The following is a 10,690-nucleotide window of genomic DNA, read 5'->3' as shown; positions in this document are numbered from 1 at the left end:
TTACATGTAGGTCTGGCTGCGCATTTCAAGTTAAGGACCTTCAAGGGTTTAACACTTTGAATGATTTTCTCTGTATATGATGAATTCTCTGTGCTAATTTGTATTGCTCAAACATCTTATGTATCACTATGTTCACCTCCGGCCATAAGTTTGCATGATATCACATTAGGTAATAGTATTTCATGAATACACTATGGCCTGCGTGCTTCTATGCTGGCATAAATCAAGGGTTCTATTTTAATTTGCTATAATTTTACAAAAACAATGTGCATTCAATTTGTACAAAATGCTGTCAGTTTTAATCTGCTCCTATAAATACTAAAATGCATTGGACTTTTTAGAAATTAAATCTCACTTGCATTCAGTTTCAAATAGAAGACACAGGGCATTTTATGTAATACTGCACCTGTGTCTATGTCAGATTAGCATCCCCTTGGCTCCCAGCCCCTTTGATTCCTGGGATTTTACCATGAACACCACTTTGGCCAATTTGGAGTTATATATTGGGGTTTCTATATTTCCATTTTAAATGTGGCTTCTTATTTTCGGAGAATCCGCTGGGATACCCTCAGTCTGAAATTACTGCCTCAGCAAGGTCCTTTACGCCTGGGTGGCTGGACCCCAATCTGCAATATCAGCTGATCATCTCTCTCTGAAAGGGCTTTCATCCTCAGCCTGGATTCAGCTCTGCTCCCCCACCTCGATCCAGGTGTATCCAGTCATATTCTTCAATATTAATCTCCCAATATTAATCATAGCTACCTGTGAGCAAACGTTGTTATAATCTTCTGCCCTTCCCCATATCCGGTGGCTTTGTGTGGCTTCTTTTATGCCAGGCAACTTTGGAAATAAATGTGCAATTTTAATAAAATAAGTATAATCATGTTCTGTGGAACAGAAGGAATAATTCAAGACATTGAATGTTCCTGTGTGATGTGTATTTGGAGAGATAATTATATTTATTTACTTTTGACATGTTTTTCTCATTATTCACCAAGCAAATGTTATATAGGTTGCAAGATATCATTTTGCTGACAACAGGTAATTTGTTTTAAGTTGGTGTAACCTTCAATGATGGAGATATGCATTTTCAAATGATTACATTCTGGGGTGTTAAAATGTGACACCTGTAACATTCCTATTCAATTTATAAGTGAAGACATTCTGACTTGGGCCAACAGAGGTCACTGGTACACCACATGTACATTCTACTTCATGATATTACTACATGTCCAGGTTAGTTTATTTGGCTTGTCCACAGAGATCCCTTGATTTTTAGCTAAATTATTTTTATGAGGGGCCTGGATTTCATATATGTGACAGGTCTCATTGTACTTGCTCCTTTAGCCTGCATCTGGAAAGGTTTTATGAGGCCTGGGCTTGGAGGTAGTTTGAACACAATGTATCAGGCCTTTACCATGGCCTTATATCTTGTGATGTGTCTGGGGCTGCTGTTGGTCACTCTTAGGTCAACACCAGATACATGTACCATGGAGTAGAGAAAGGAATACACAGCTTTCTATCTTACAAAAGTGTGAATCAATTCAATACTTTTACATTTTATAATTTCAAATTAAATTAAAATGCATCATTTTTCAGAGTAAAGCGACCTGCATGGCAAGATGCAATGGAACTTCAAATTATGTTGCTTTATATTCCACATGTACATATTCTTTTTTTTAAACATGTTTTTATTGGCATTTCTTTAAACATGAAAATCGGGACTTCAACAATGTCCCATTCGCCCCCTTGACCTCCCCCCTCCCTCCTCACCGGTTGTATTGTTCCTGCTGCCCCCACTGCTTCCATTGTTCTGTTTCCATCTTATCCTGTAAACATGTCCAGTATGCAGATTTTGTGTGGGCACCACTGCAACATATAGTCACTCTGTAGATAATCTATCGCTTCCCCCCAGTCTGTTACGAATCTCTGCCTGTCCCCTTGTATGTTGTACGTGATTCTTTCCATCGCCACATAAGTCCAAATTCTGTGTAGCCATTCTTGATTGGATGGAGGTGTCTTCTGCTTCCATTTTTGTGCTATTGCGAGCCAAGCTGCTATAAGGAAGCCCATGAAATTCCTCTTTTGTGTCTGTATGAGTGTCCTGTCTCGAGGATTCCACATGCCACTCATCCATACTTCCTCTCCTAGGTTTTCTACTCCCTTGAAGGTGTTTTGCATTTGTGTTTTCACCACCAACCAGAATGGTTGTAGTATCGTGCAGTCCCACCATATATGTCTCCAATTACCTACTGCGTCGCATCCCCTCCAACATTTTTCTTGCGAGGAGGTGAACATTCTGTGAAGTTTTTCCGGGGGTGTAATGCCATTGAATTAACATTTTTGTCCACGCTTCTCTTGTTTGGACCGCACGTGTCCATTTGGGGATTATTTGCCAGATGTACTTCCATTGATATCCCGTGATTTGTTTCCCTAGCGTCTTCTCCCATTTCTTCATGTACTGCCATTTTATGTCCTCCGCTTGGGTGTTTATGAATTTATACAGGGTGGAGACTAATTTCTTTTCTCCTGACTGGGTCATCATATATGTTTCAAATGGGGTTAGGGTCCTTGTCAATGCTTGTGTTATCCTTGGTGTGGTGGGCCAGTGGTATAGTTGCTCGTATTGGAATCTGTCCTTTTCCGTGAGGCCCAGCAGGTCGCGACATTCGGTGTACATTCTGATCTGTAGGCCATCATACATGTCCCCCACTTTCGTGCAGTCTGCTTCACGCCATTTCTGGAATGCCCCTTTTTCTGTACCCAGAGGGAATTCTGGATTGCCAAGAATTGGTATGAAGGGGGCGGGGTCTATTGTGAGTGTTTATCTCTTGGTTGCTCTGTCCCATATTTCCAAGATTGAGCTCATGATCTCGCTTATTCTGACATTTTGGTGTCTGTGCTCGGGACTGCTCCATAGTAAGTGATGCATGCTCGATCTTGCGACTGCTCTGTCCTGCGCCTCCCACCATTTCTCTGACGTGTTTGTGATCCATTCGTTCAGAACCCACATTTGTGCTGCCTCATAATACTTTCTAAAGTGGGAGAGCGCCATGCCTCCGTCTGATTTGTGAACCGTCAGGACCTGCTGTGATAGTCTGGGTGACTTATTTTGCCAGATGTATTTTGTTATAGTTTTGGTGAGTGTCTCTAGAGTGTTGGCAGTATCCGTACAGGAAGCGCCTGGAAGTAATACAGTAGTCTGGGTACTATTGTCATTTTTATGACTGTGATTCTGCCCCACCAGGATATTGCTAACGGATTCCATCAGTCCAGGTCTCTTTTCACCTTTTCTATGAGTTTCGTGTAGTTCCCTGAGTAGAAATCTTTTATGGTGGATGTTAAAGTTACTCCCAGGTATCTCACCCCATCCTCTGCCTTTTGTAAATGTATCTCTTCCATTTTTTTGTATATCTCTTGTTTGTCTCCGGCCAGGACCATTACCAACGGTTTCTGTTTATTTATTTTTAGACCTGATATTGCTCCATAGTCGTCTATCAGTTGTATGAGGAGGGGTAGTGACTCAGTTGGTTCTGTTAGGGTCATCAACATGTCATCCGCATATGCTGCTGTCTTGTGTGTTTGCCCCCCCATTTCTATGCCCTTGATGTCGGTAGTTGCTCTTATCTTTGCCAGAAGAGGTTTGAGGAAGATTGCGTATAAAAGGGGTGATAGTGGGCATCCCTGTTTGGTGCCTCTTCCTATTCTGATTGGATCTGAGTGTTCTCCATTTACTGCAATCCTTGCCATCGGTGAGTTGTAGTTAGTTCTGATCATGTTTATGTATAGTTTCCCCATGCCCATTCTTTCTAGCATTGCAAAGAACATTGTCCATTCTACCCTGTGGAAAGCTTTTTCGCCATCTACCGACAATATTGCTGCAGGAGTGTTTGTGATTCCCACCTTTTCAATAAGATGTGCTATTCGTCTAATGTTGTCGTGGGTTTTCCTATTTGGGATGAATCCTGATTGTTCTTGGTGTATCAGTTTGGGGAGTAGGGGTGACAGCCTGTTGGCAAGTATTTTTGTATATAGTTTTGTATCGATGTTGATTAGGGCTATTGGGCGATAGGAGCTCGGGTTCTCTGGATCTTTCCCCTTCTTGTGGAAGACTAGTATTTTTGCCTCATTCATTGAGGAAGCAATATTGGTTGTTTCTTTAAAGGTGTTAAAAAGATTTGTTAGGATGGGGGTTAGGATGTCCGCATATGTTTTGTAAAAAGCTGCTATATAGCCGTCCGGACCGGGAGCTTTATTTCTGGGAATGTCTCTAATTGCTCTTGTGACCTCCTGTTCTGTTATTGATTCGTCCAGTGTTGCTTTTTCTTCTGGCGTCATGGCTGGAAGCGTTAGTTCCCTTAGAAAAGCTGTCTGTTCCACTTCATTTGGCCTCTGTGATGTATACAGTTTCTGGTAGTACTCTCTAAATATTTCTTTAATGTCTTTGGATTGAGTCTTCTTTATTCCGTGTCTATCTTTTATTGTCTGAACCGTTTGGTTTTGTTGTTTCCCTTTTAATTGTCTTGCTAGAAGTTTATGCGCTTTGTTTGATTTCATCGCATACCAATGTTTTGTATGTAATAGTTGCGTTTCCGCTCTTTTGGTCTTGAGTATTTCTAATTGGATTTGGACGTGTCGATATGCCCACTTTGTTTTCAAGGATTTGTTCTTTCCCATTTCTTCTCTGATTTCTTCCAGTTTTTTTTCCAAATCACTTTACCATTTATATGATTGCTTGTCTTTTTGTGCTTTCAGGGCTATTATTTGTCCGCGTATCACCACTTTGAAGGCTTCCCAAACTGTGCTTGGAGAGACTTCTGGGGTATCATTTTGTTCGAAATATTCCGTTATCTTTTCTCTAATTATTTCCTTCGATACTGGGTCTAGAATGATGTCCCTTGGGAGTGTCCAATGCCAAAGACCAGAGCGTTTGCGTAATTTTGATATCCACAGTGGGGCATGATCCGATAGTGATATTGGGCCTTTTTCTATATCTTGGATTTCCCCCATTAGGCTCCCTGTAGCCCATATGTAGTCTATTCTGGAGCTTGTGTCGTGCACATGTGAATGATACGTGTACCCCTGGGTTGTGCCTCTGATTCTCCGCCATACGTCTTCTAGAGCCAGATTGTTCATCATCTCTTTTAGCGGTTGCGATGGTGTCCCTTGTTGCGAGTGCTTGGGGTTTGAGCGGTCTTCCCTCTGATTCCATGCGAGATTGAAGTCTCCTGTCAGAATCATTTCTCCTTCTGCGTAGTTCTCTAGTTTGTTGAACGTTTCTTTAATGAAACCGTCCTGGCCTGTGTTTGGGGCGTAAAGTGTTGCTAATTTTAATCAGCGGGTTTTCGAATTGGACTTTCGCAAATAGATAACATCCATTTTTATCTGCCATTGAGCCTTTAACTTGTACCTTGAGTTGGTTGGTGAATGCTATTAAGACTTTTTTCTTCTCTTCATCATTGGATTGGAGAATTTGGGTGTAACCTCTTATGCTGGTTTGGCCTTTCCTTTTTTTCTGTATGTGGGTTTCTTGGAGCATTATTACATTGAACTTATCTCTGTGTCGGAAGTTTTCTGTTTTTTTCCTCTTTACTGGCGAGTTCAGGCCTCTGATGTTATATGTTAATATTTTTATCCCCATTCTTTCTTTTGAGTCTTCCATCTCGCTTGTCTTTCTTCTTGTGGGTCGCGGTGGTGTGGTTTGTTGCCGGTGTTCAAGTCTTTTCCCCTTCAAACTCCCCTCTCAACTCCCCCCTCCCTCCCTTCCCCCCCAACTTTTTCCCAGAGGAGGGCCCTGGGCCCTATGGTTGCTCGGGCATTCCGCCTTTGCTCCATGCCCTCTAACGACTCAGGTTTATAATTTTGCAGGGGATCCTAAATCCTGCTTGTGTCCTGTGGGTTCCAAGGATGTCCCTCGGCTCTGCTGCATCCTCGTGTGACCATCTGCACTGTCAAGTGTTTCCTTTTCCTATTTAGCTATCCCCACCGTCTTATCTTGTTTCTGAACTTCATTCCTGGGTGGTATTAATTGAGTTCTGGTTTGCGGGATTGAAGTCTTGTTCTTCTTTTCACTGTTTGCCATCCCCTCGGTTCTCGCTTTCTCTGTGGGGTTCTCTGTCCTTTGGGGTTTCCATTTCTTGTTCTTGTCTGCCCAGAATCTTGAAGCCCTCCTTGCAAGTTGTGATGCAATGTTGACGTTCCTCCCATGTGAAAAGGAGGCCAAATGGGAAGGTCCATTTACAGCGTATTTGTTTCTCCATTAGGAATGTTGTTAGCTGGGACATCTCTCTTCTCTTTCTGAGTGTGGATTGTGCAAGGTCTTGGAATAGCTGTATTTCTTTGTCATTCATTCTTATTTGTTCTATTGTCCTGGCTTTTCTCAGGATTTGCTCCTTTTGTGAATACTGTGTCAATGCTACCAGTACATCTCTTGGGCCGGCTCTGGGTTCTCCCGTCCTTCGGGGGCCTACTCTATGTATTCTGTCTATTTGTATTTCTTCCCCGGTGCCATCTGAGAGTATGTCTTGGAACACTTGTTGTACTGCAGTGCAGAGGTCTTTATCGTCTACCGTTTCCGGCATATTCTTTATTCTTATATTCGACCTCTGGGATCTGTTTTCCAAATCTTCACATTGTGTTTCTAATTCCAGTGCTAGTCGTGCTAACCGGTCTTGTTCTTCTGCGTGTTGGAGAGTTTCCTCATCTATGTTCTGGACCGTTCTTTCCAGTGTATCTGTTCTCTCCTCTAGATTCCCTATGTCCCTCTTTAGTTCCTGGACTATTTGTTTCATTTCCCCTTTCATGTTTTCGAATTGCACCTGTGTAGAGGACATAAATTCTGTAGAGGCTCTTGAAATTCCTTGAACCAATTTTTCATATCATCTTTCGAAGCCATTTCTGCGTCTTCTTTCTGCTCCGATGTGATTCCCCCCTTGTCTTTCTGTTGATTTGTTTGTTTTGGCGTGATTTTGTCTGTGCTCCAGAGCTGGATCAGATCTTGATCTGTTTTGGATCTGCTGGTGTTCGCCGTTAATGCCTGTTGTCCGTGCCGGGTCCTGATTTTTGACATGTGTGAGGCTCCTTTAGATTCTGGGTGGCTTATGGCGTTTGTCGTTTGCTTTTGCCTTGGCGATCTGGTAGGGACTTATGATGTTCCGTGTGGCCCTGGAGCCTGTCTTGGCTCTGTTTCCTGTTATCTGATGTGGCAGAGGTTTCCCGGCTTTTTAGGTCCTGTGTGCGGGTGTTCAGTATTCTGTGTTGAGGCGCGTGGGGAGTAGTCCAGGTCGGGGGGGGTCCTACTCTGTTGATACTTTGAGGTACATTTATAAGTGTGGAGTCTCCCTCGATTCCGTCATCTGAGTTTGACATCGGCTGGGCCACTTTACACTGTGGCCCCCCCCCTTGGGGGGGCCTTCCCCTTCTGGGGGCGATCCTGGGAGCCAATATGGTTTCCTCTTCTGATGGGCGTCAGGGGGCCCTGCCGTTCTTCTGTGGAATGAGGGACTTGGGGGGGGTACCCCGTGCCTCTGGGTCCTGTTCATGCTTGCTTTTCAGTTTTGGGCTGAGCCTGCATCCGATGCTTGGGGGAGTGCCTTCTCCCCTTTTCTGGGCCTGGGTCCGCGGTGATCGATTGCGTGGGTTATCTATGCCTTCTTTGCTCTTTTCGGGAGGTGCACGGAATTATTTGCTTTTCCTCCCCTGCGGTCTAGTGGTATTTCTCCCGATTTTGCTTCCCAGTTCGGGTCGCTGCGTGAAAGAGGGATTTATCCTCTTTGTGGCTGCCCTTCCCTGTTCGTACCTGTTGTGGTCTGTCGGGGCAACATGTACATATTCTGTGAACAATATGGGGAACATGGCACTGTTAGGAAATCTTGCAATTGCTAATTTATAATTGCATTTTCACCTGGGTTCCTCGTTGAAAGGAAGGGAGCACATTTTAAATTTATTTTTAAGCTTCAGGGCTACAAAAATAAGTGTTCTGGCACTCAGGCTCAATTCCTTTACTGATAATCATACTCCAGGTGCTTGGGCCTCAGTATTTTTGCCAAAAGTTCCAACTTCCATATGCCATATTTCATTTCTGCCCTACGCTGACAACGTAATACTCCTGGACCAGACTATTAGAGGACTACCTACCCTTTGAATGCAGTGCAGGATTATACTGTCAAAAATGTGCTCACTATACATTATAAAAAGACCAAGATTATATGCTTTTGGAAATGCAATATATGTTTATCTGACTGATGGACAGGAATCAATTGTATACTCTTTGAGAATATATCTAAATGGGTTTTGTACAATGGTTCAATTAAACCCTTTTTGGAGGTTTTCTGAGTCAAGGAAAATGAAACAAATCAGAGAAATTGGAACCAGGAACTCAAAGACTTCCATAGATTGCCCTGTTTTCATAATATGATGGCCAGGTGTGTAGCCTCAGAGGTATTCTTACACATGATTGTGATATTTATATTTTCCTTCAAAGTCTCCTGGAGACAGGTTGGGACTTTTGGGAATACATTTGCTATTGTTTCACCTTGTTAATTTCAGACTGGAAAGGCAAAAGGCAAGAGAAGTCTACCAGTCTTCTTTCCTAGTTATGATTCCTTCACTCTTCCTGTCCTTCTTGTTCTTCGAGCTGAATGTTGCAGTAAAAAATCTCAATCTCTTCGAGACATTATGCTTCTTACACTAGCTCCCTACTGACTCCCTACTGACTCACTATGATTAACTCCTGTCTCTCACATGGTACTATCCCCACTGCACTCAAAACAGGACAAACCTCATCCCTCTTCAAAACAATTCTCTGTACTCCACATTCCCTGAAAATTTACTATCCTACTAAACCTCGCCAGAATCATGAAGCGCTTTGCAACTGTCCAACTGCAAAAACACACCACCACAAACAAACTTTTAAACCACTTCCAATCTGGCTTTCAGCCTGGACAGAGCACTGAGACCGCTACTCCTCACATCCTCGATGACCATCACAGCATCACAGACAAAGGACACACAGCACTACATGTAATCCTCGACATTTCTTCAGCTTTCACCACGGTTGACAACACCATTGTACTAGACATCCTAGCCCACAGGATGAATTGCTCTGGCACGGTGCTCGACTGGTTCCCCTCCTTTCTCAATGAGAGGACACACTTTGTCTCCATGCCCCCTTATCGATCAGACCCCACCCCTGTCAAGTATGGGGTCCTGCAAAGCTGCTCTCTATCTCCCCTTCTCTTCAACCTGTTTGTTTAATCCCTTGGACAGACCCTTAGCAAACACAATGTACATTTACAACAATACACAGATGACACACAAATATACTTTCACATTTCCTCTCCTTCACACCACCGCATCCTCAAAACCTGCCTCTCCAGCACCACCAACTGGATGGCCACCCACTTCCTTAAACTCAACTCTTGCAAAACAAAATGTCTCCTCATCTGCCTCCCAAGGCACAAACCCGACCTCAACCCCCGGATCCAACGATTCACCATGAACAACCCACACATATCCCTCTACACACCTGCTAAATCCCTTGGCTTCGCCATCATCCACCACCTTGTCGTCACACACAACATAGCCACCATCACCAAAACATGAAATCTACAACTACATCTCCTACACACAATCAGACATATTCTTCTTACTGACAACTTCTGCACCGCAATATAAGCACTGGTTTTCTCTAAGCTGGGCTATGGAAATGCTCTCCTCACTGGACACCCCAACAACACCCATGCACCCCTGCAAGCCATGCAAAACGATGCGGCCAGAGTAATTCTCCTCCTACTTAAACATTGACACATCACCCCACACTTGCCCAGCGCCATTGCCTCCCAATACCCCAGAGAATTGCTTTCAAAGGACTCTGCATTGTATTCAAAGCCATCCACCTCAAACCTCCATCTTACCTTCATGACAAACTCAAACCCATCACCCACACAAACACCAGACAAACCAGCCAACACCTATCCATTCCACTCTGCAAACTCACATGTACACAAAAACAAGCATTTACCCACTGTGCAACCAGGGTATGGAACACCATACCTCTTCACATAGGCACTGCAGCCTTCATCACCACTATCAGAAAGCCATTCCTGTTTCCTCACGCATAACCCTGTCCTCCTCCACTGCTATCACTTATCTTTCCTAAACTTCCTATCCTTTCCTAAAAACATTTTATAACTTTTTATTTTCAACTCCCACCGTTTCAATATTTGAACCATGTGAGAAGCTCTAAACAAAAATTTAAATAAATACATAAATGATTACTTTTCTTTTCTATCTCCTAGACTGTGGTATAAAGCCAACCTTCTGCCCACTCTCTCTCTTCATCCTCATTGTCTCTCTCAAGGTCTAAGTCAGATTCTTTCCTCTTCCCCTAACCTCTAAGGTTGCACTTCTCCATGGATCTATTTCTTTTAATGTGCCTTCTGATACCCCTGCCTCCTTTCTCTCCTCTTCCCCATTCTCAAATGACTTCCATTCTCCCTCTCTCTTTCAGGCACTCTACCTTCACTGTTACTTCCCAAGGCATATCCCTTTCTTCTTATCTTCTTAACAGGTCTATGCAGTACCGTCCTATCTAGATCTATTGTTCCTGCTGCATTTAAGCAGGCCACCATTTTTCGTATTCTAAAAGAAACGCACTTGATTCTTCTGTGCCATTCAATGTTTGAGTTAT

This window comes from Ambystoma mexicanum, chromosome 4q (assembly GCF_040938575.1).
Source record: "Ambystoma mexicanum isolate Mex_15411 chromosome 4q, UKY_AmexF1_1, whole genome shotgun sequence".
Classification (NCBI taxonomy): Eukaryota; Metazoa; Chordata; class Amphibia; order Caudata; family Ambystomatidae; genus Ambystoma; species Ambystoma mexicanum.
This window is presented reverse-complemented; position numbering follows the sequence as displayed.